This window comes from Chelonoidis abingdonii, chromosome 8 (genome assembly GCF_003597395.2).
Source record: "Chelonoidis abingdonii isolate Lonesome George chromosome 8, CheloAbing_2.0, whole genome shotgun sequence".
NCBI classification, from domain to species: Eukaryota; Metazoa; Chordata; order Testudines; family Testudinidae; genus Chelonoidis; species Chelonoidis abingdonii.
Window position 1 is genome coordinate 105,852,989 of NC_133776.1, and position 7,713 is coordinate 105,860,701.

Sequence of the window (7,713 nt, forward strand, 5' to 3'; positions counted from 1 at the left end):
CGGTCATACTCGCTGCATAGATCGATGTCTCGGCCTCCGGCTTGGTACTCTCGGTACCGCTCCAGCTCCCAGCACCACTCCCGGCACCGGGACTCTCGCAGCCATTCCCGATGCAGACCTTCGAGATCCAGGTCGACCTCCCGGCACCATGCAGGTCGTAGGTCCCAATCTTGTTCTCGGTACCGATATGGCTCCAGGTACCGATCCCTGGTGCTGAGGAGATCAGCAAAGGCGAGAGAGAAGGACTCTTACCAGGGTCTTTCAGCTCCTTCCTGGCCATCCCGGCACCCGTCCGTGTCTTCGCAGGCGGACGGTTTGTACACCCAAGACAGAGACTCAGATGTGCCCGCCAGGATATTCCAAGAGCCCCCGGCCCAAGATCATGGCCCTCACCCGGCATTCTGGACACCTTGGGCATATCAGGCTCAAGGTGCACATCCAGACCCATCTCACTCTGCTACATCAGAGCACCGGGTGCCGGAAGCCACTATAAGCCGCCCTCCTCCTTCTACTTTGGAGGAAGTGCCGGTCCAGCCACAAGACTCCCAGATCCCAAGGGAGACAGAGGCTGGCCACCAAGAAGAGGCCTCAACTGACCTGCTTGTCCCTGGTCTCTCCTTATCCTCCTCCCCTGACGAGGCGGTAGCCAGAACATCATCTGTAAGCCCTCCGCCAATTGACCTGAGGGCCCACGAGGACCTCCTCAGGCGTGTGGCACTAAATATGAACTTGCAAGTCGAGGAAGTCCCGGAGGTAGAGGACCCAGTGGTGGACATTTTATCATCTGATGCCCCCATAAGAGTGGCCCTCCCCTTTATCCGGACAATCCAGGCCAATGCCAACATGATCTGGCAGTCTCCGGCCTCTATCCCACCTGCTGCCCGGGGAGTGGAACGTAAATATATGGTGCCCTTCAAGGGCTACGAATACTTATACGTCCATCCTCCTCCCTGCTCCCTCGTTGTCCAGTTGGTCAATGAGAGAGAACACCATGGCCAGCAGGCTCCAGCCCTGAAATCAAAGGATGCGAGGCGCATGGACGTGCTGGGGCGCAAAGTCTGCTGTGCAGGGGTGCTCCAATTCCGCGTGGCTAATCAGCAAGCCCTCCTTAGCCGCTATAACTATAATACCTGGGTGGTGGCGGACAAGTTTAAGGAGTTGCTCCCGCAAGACTCCTGGCAGGAACTTGTGGCCCTCCTAGACAAAGGAAAAAGGGTGGCTAGAACTTCCCTCCAGACTTCCTTGGACGCAGCGGACTCTGCAGCCAGGACCCTAGCCTCCGGAGTTACTATGAGACGTACCTCATGGCTGCAAGTCTCAGGCCTTCCCCCGGAGCTCCAGCATACAATCCAGGACCTCCCCTTTGAAGGGCAAGGCCTCTTCTCCAAAAAGACAGACCCTACGCTGCAAAGCCTAAAAGGTAACAGGGTCATTCTGCGCTCACTAGGCATGCACATGCCAGTGACTCAGCACAGGCCCTTCCGCCCCCAGCCACACCGCTTTTACCCTCAGCTCAGACAGAGACAGGACTTTGCCAGAAGGCAGGGTAGAACCGGCCGTCGGAGGCAGTCAGGCACCCAAGGGGGCCAGAACCAAGGTCCCTCCAAACCATCCACAGGGCCAAAGCCCACCTTTTGAAGGTGCGCCCGAGGACGACATACCAGTTTTGTTAAAGGCTCCGTTCCTTCCTTTCTCCAGCCACCTCTCCCTTTTCCTCCCTGCGTGGTCCCAGCTAACATCAGATAGCTGGGTCTTACGCACGCTGGAATTTGGGTACCACCTCCAATTTATTTCACGCCCCCCCTTCCAGTCCCCTTCCTCGTCCCTCTTCAGGGACCCCTCTCACGAGCAATTCCTCCTTCAGGAGGTGCAGACACTCCTTGCCAAAGGAGCCATAGAGGAGGTACCGAAACATGAAAGGGGCACTGGGTTTTACTCCCGCTACTTCCTAATCCCCAAGGCAAAGGGGGATCTCAGACCTATCCTGGATCAGCGGGAACTCAACAAATTCATGATAAAGTTTAAGTTCCGCATGGTATCCCTGGGGATCATCATCCTATCCCTGGATTCCGGAGAGTGGTATGCCCCCCTCGACATGAAAGATGCGTATTTTCACATAGCCATCTACCCTCCTCACAGGAGGTACCTCCGGTTCGTAGCCAACGGCCAACATTTTCAGTTTGCGGTCCTACCATTCGGCCTCTCTACAGCCGCAAGAGTATTTACGAAATGCATGACTGTAGTCGCCGCCCGCCGCCGTCGGATACACGTTTTTCCGTATCTAGACGACTGGCTCAGCCAAGGGACCTCCGAGGCACAAGTCACCCATCACATTGGCATTGTCAAGGACCTTTTCCTACATCTAGGCCTGATGATCAATGCGGAAAAATCCACTCTGATTCCCACTCATAGGATAGACTTTATTGGTGCCACCTGGACTCCAGTCTTGCCAGAGTCTGCTTACTGCTGCCCCGGTTCCAGGCAGTGGTGGCCATCATCCAGAGCCTGCAAGCTGTTCCGTTGACTTCGGTTCGCACTTGCCTTGGTCTCCTGGGTCACATGGCAGTCTGCACGTTTGTGACGAAACACGCCAAACTGCGCCTCCATCCCCTCCAATCGTGGCTCAACTCACTGTACCGACCAGGCAGAGATGCCATAGACATGATAGTCACCATTCCCCCGAGCATCCTAGGCTCCTTCGAATGGTGGCTGACCCCCTCCCTGGTGTGTGCAGGGCTGCCGTTCCATTGGCCCCAGCCCTCTATGTCCCTGACGATGGACGCGTCATCTCTCGGCTGGGGTGCTCACCTCGGACATCTATGCACTCAAGGCCTTTGGTCATCTCAGGAGCTGGCCTTGCACATCAATGTCCGGGAGCTGAGAGCAGTCCGCCTTGCATGCCAGGCGTTTCAGCAGCACTTGCAAGGCCGTTGTGTGTCAATATTCACAGACAACACAACAACCATGTACTATATAAACAAACAGGGCGGGACAAGGTCCTCGACCCTTTGTCAGGAAGCCATACGACTCTGGGACTTTTGTGTATAGCCCACTCTATAGACCTCATAGCGTCCTTTCTCCTGGGGGTTCGAAACACTCTGGCGGATCGCCTCAGCAGATCCTTCCTTTCTCACGACTGATCTCTTTGCCCGGATGTTATTCTTTCAGTCTTCCGGATTTGGGGACTTCACTGTGTAGACCTCTTCGCATCCCACGAGAACAGGAAGTGCCAGATATTCTGTTCCTTTCAAGGCCTCTCCCAGGGTTTGATAGCGGATGCTTTCCTGATACCATGGACGATTCACCTGCTCTACACTTTTCCACAGGGTCCTGCTGAAAGTACGCAGGGACAGAGCCCGCTTGATCATAATCGCTCCAGCGTGGCCCAGGCAGCACTGGTACACCATGTTGCTTGACTTGTCAATAGCCAACCCCATCCCTCTACCTGTTCATCTGGACCTGATAACTGAGGACCACGGCAAACTTCACCACCCAGACCTACAGTCCCTCCATCTCACGGCATGGCTCCTAAGTGGTTGACCCAGTCTGAGTTGCGTTGCTCTGCCCCAGTGCAACAAGTACTCTTGGGTAGCAGAAAACCTTCCACTAGATCAACATATCTGGCCAAGTGGAAGCGTTCCTCACGCTGGTGCGGAGAGCAGAATGTTCTTCCCACCGAGGTCTCCATCCCCACCATCTTGGACTACCTCTGGTCTCTTAAACAGCAGGGTACATCATTGAGGGTACACTTGGCGGCCATCTCTACCTTCCACCAAGGGGAGAATGGCCGCTCAGTGTTTTCACATCCTATGGTATCTCAATTCTTCAAGGGCTTGGAGCGCCTATACCCTCAGGTACGTCGCCCCACCCCAACCTGGGACCTCAACCTGGTTCTTACCAGACTTATGTCGGCCCCATTTGAGCCGTTAGCAACTTGCTCCCTTCTGTATCTATCCTGGAAAACTGCTTTCCTCTTGGCCATCACATCGGCAAGGCAAGTTTCCGAGCGTCGGGCTCTCACGGCGGACCCTTCATATACTGCGTTCCACAAGGACAAGGTGCAGTTGTGACCACATCCGGCCTTTCTCCCCAAAGTGGTATCGGCCTTCCATGTTAGCTGGGAGATCTTCCTTTCAGTCTTCTTCCCGAAGCTACATTCATCGCACAGGGAGCAACAGTTGCACTCCCTAGACATCCGTAGAGCACTTGCTTTTTATATTGAGCGAACAAAGCCCTTCCGGAGAACACCCCAACTCTTCGTCGCGGTGGCAGAGGGTATGAAGGGTCTACCCGTTTCCTCACAAAGGATTTCATCCTGGGTGACATCGTGCATCCACACCTGTTACGACTTGGCTCGTGTCCCCTCGAGCCACGTCATTGCACACTCTACCAGGGCTCACGCTTCATCTGCTGCCTTCTTGGCTCACGTGCCCTTCCACAAGATATGTCGTGCAGCTAGCTGGTCCTTGGTCCATTCCTTCGCCTCTCACTATACTCTAGTTCCGCAGTCCAGAGATGACACAGGCTTTGACTCCGTAGTATTACACTCTGCGACATCTCACTCCTATCCCACCGCCTAGGTAAGGCTTGGGAATCACCTAACTGGAATGGATATGAGCAAGCACTCGAAGAAGAAAAGATGGTTACTCACCATTGTAACTGTTGTTCTTTGAGATGTGTTGCTCATATCAATTCCAAACCCACCCTCCTTCCCTACTGTCGGAGTAGCTGGCAAGAAGAACTGAGGGGCAGTTGGGTCGGCAGGGGTATATATCCGGCGCCATAGCGGCGCCACTCCAGGGGGCGACCCAGCTGACCCACCGAGTGTTGCTAGGGTAAAAATCGTCCGACACACACCTAACTGGAATAGATGTGAGCAACACTTCTCGAAGAACAACAGTTACAAAGGTGAGTAACCGTCTTTTCCGTGTGCTGCTCTAGTTTCTATTGTCCCTGTAACTGTGGTGTGGGAGGCAGCTGGTGGGAAGCTAGAGGTTTTTGCCCACTATGTAAGGGGCAGGTGGGTTCCCAGGTAGGGATTGGAAACGCCTTGGGTTCCTGTCACCCAGATCGGGGTACTTTTGACACTGGGGAACATATACATCCCTATTCTAGGCAGGAGCAGAGGTGGTAATTGTGACCTTGCACTCTATATGATTTTATGAAAATATGCTAATGAGTGTGAATATAATGTAACTGGAATATGCTTCATGCAAAAGGTATCTTGTAAGGTATCAATACAAAGCTTATAATATACTGAGTGTGGTCATCCTATTTGTATGTATGTATCATTCTTGTATCTGAAACTAGAAATATGAATATAACTCTGAGGGCCTATTGTAATTATGCAAAGTGTGGGCCGTTAATGGTGGTTTGGAATCTTGATGGCTCCCATCAATGAAGACAATTGCCTATGGATGGCTCTGTTTGCAGGGAGGCCTTCCTGTGAGTCAGGCTGGGAGGAATGAAGGCTTGGGGTCTCGCAGGACACGTTACCATGTCACCTGTACTGGAATCCATCTTAAACTTGGTGCTTTTCCATTTAGAAGGAGAGGTGGGGACCCAGAGAGACAAAAGATTCTTGCCTGGTACCAAAGCTGTAAAAGGGGTGGAACAGAACAAAGGGGGCTGCAATCGTAAGAAATCCCCTAGCTACCACCTGAGCTGGAACAAGGGCTGTACCAGGGGAAAGGATTGTGCCCAGACTAGGAAGGTGTCGAGTCTGTGATAGAAGCTTGTCCCCATTCTAGGCAGAAGCAGAGGTGATAACATTTTTGGAGGAAAGAGATTTGAACTCTTAGTTCCCCAGTTTAGCCTGCCTTGTCCCATGCAGCCATCCCACCTTTCTTCAGCCTTCTGATATCAGCTGCTGAATCCAACAGCTGTGTAAAATCCACTCGTTAGCTGGATACTTCTAAAATGATCTGCAGGGAAATAGTTAAGTGCTGACATTTAGAGGTCACATTTTTAGCATTGTGCATGTATTTTCTTAATTCGCACTTGCAGTTAGCACAGTTATACAGTTGGCCATGTTCATGTACTGTTACCATGATGACATGTGCAGTTAGGATGCTGAGATTAGCTGGATGCCTGCATATTTGCAGTTCTGGATATCCAGCACTGGGTTTCAGAGTTAACACCATTGAGGCGCATGGGCGCTTTGTGTCTCTGTGCTGTTGGCTCTTATTTTTAAATACTTTAGGTGGTCTCGTTGAGAAATTGAGTTCAAATTACCATAATTAGCAAATAGTGTGTGTAGTTATCCAATTTGTGTCAAAGAGCCATGGTCAGTGCACATGCATATAGGTGTTCATTGGTCATCTAATTGGTATGTGTGTCCATCTGTAGTCAGACAGGAAGGATAGCCAAGGGGTTTTGGAGCTCCGTGAGGCTCAGAAGACAACAGAAGATGCTCTGTGTGACCTTGGGCAAGTCCCTTAGCTTCCTTGGACCTCCATCCCAATCTGTAGAACTGGGAGAATAGCCTTGTCAGGCTGCTTAGGGGCATGTGAGGGTAAATACCTTCAATAGAGAGAGACCCCTGGATACTATGACAGTGGAGGCCAGATAAATGCCTTAGAATCAGGCTTCTGCCAACAAGAAAGGCTGGAAATTCACTTTAATGGGAATGCTGCATGGCAGGGGTGGGAATTGAAAGAGACTGTTGGTGTAGTAGATGTGGCTCCTGCCTGTGCCTAAGATCAGCTCGTCGCTGATGACATTTGGAACAAGCTTGCACCTCTGAGGCCTTTCTTTGTTCTGAATCCTGGGTTCAGCTCTGCCTTAGGTCAGATCTGCCTTGACATCACAAAGCCATGGTATTTGGCACAGGCTGTGTCTGCTTAAAAGTCTCTGTTCAGGCTGGAATAGCCTGTGGGGCTGCAGGGCAGGACTGAGGAGCAGTGGCAGAGTGTGTGGGGAGCTCAGGTGGAACAGTGGGAGGGCTATGGATTGGTACTGAGAGGCACCTGCAGAGCTGTGTGTGGGGAGAGGGCAAAATGACATTGCACTAACTGGTCTGACTGGTTCTACACTTGATGAGAGCCAGAATTGTTAACTGGGAGCAGATTGTCTGTTCAGCTCCATTGCCATCTGCATAGTGCCCTCTTCCTGCCTCCTCAGAAGGATGCTGCCGTGTGTATGTAACGTGAATGCATAAATAAATGTGCCTGTATTTCTCACCACAGCTGAAACTGTGTATCCAAGCCAGTTGGGGCAATCTCTGCCTTACTTGGGAGAAACTGCAATGAAGCAACAGCTATGGAATGGGGAGTAATGGCTCCTGTTAACACTGTCTGGAACTCTGGGGGAGTCCACAGCAAGAGGTGTGTGATATTTGTCTGGGGGGGGGGTTACTGGGCTGGGATTGTCGGGGTCCTATAGAGATGTCATAGAACTTGCACAACAGGCCCTGCCTCTGTTCAGGCCTCCACTGTAAATTACTCATGGGCTACAGAGCACTTTGTCCAGCCTTTAGCTGAAGAGCCGCTGCTTATTGGGCCTTGGATGGATGGGCTTTGTTCACTGCATGGCCCAGGGCTGTCTGAGTAACTCACTGATAAAACTGGAGATGGGGGTTGTCATAAATAGATAGCTAAGGGTTAATGTTTCTTTTACCTGTAAAGGTTAACAAAGGGAACCAAACACCTGACCAGAGGACCAATCAGAAAACTGGATTTTTCAAAGTCAGGGAGGGAATTTTTGGGATCTAAG

At 51.8% G+C, this 7,713-nt stretch overlaps 1 protein-coding gene across 4 annotated transcripts in view; it reads left to right on the forward strand.

Annotated features, from left to right (window-relative positions):
* NLGN3 (neuroligin 3) overlaps positions 1 to 7,713 on the forward strand; it is a 102,066-nt gene that overhangs the window by 4,868 nt on the left and 89,485 nt on the right. The window lies entirely within an intron of this gene.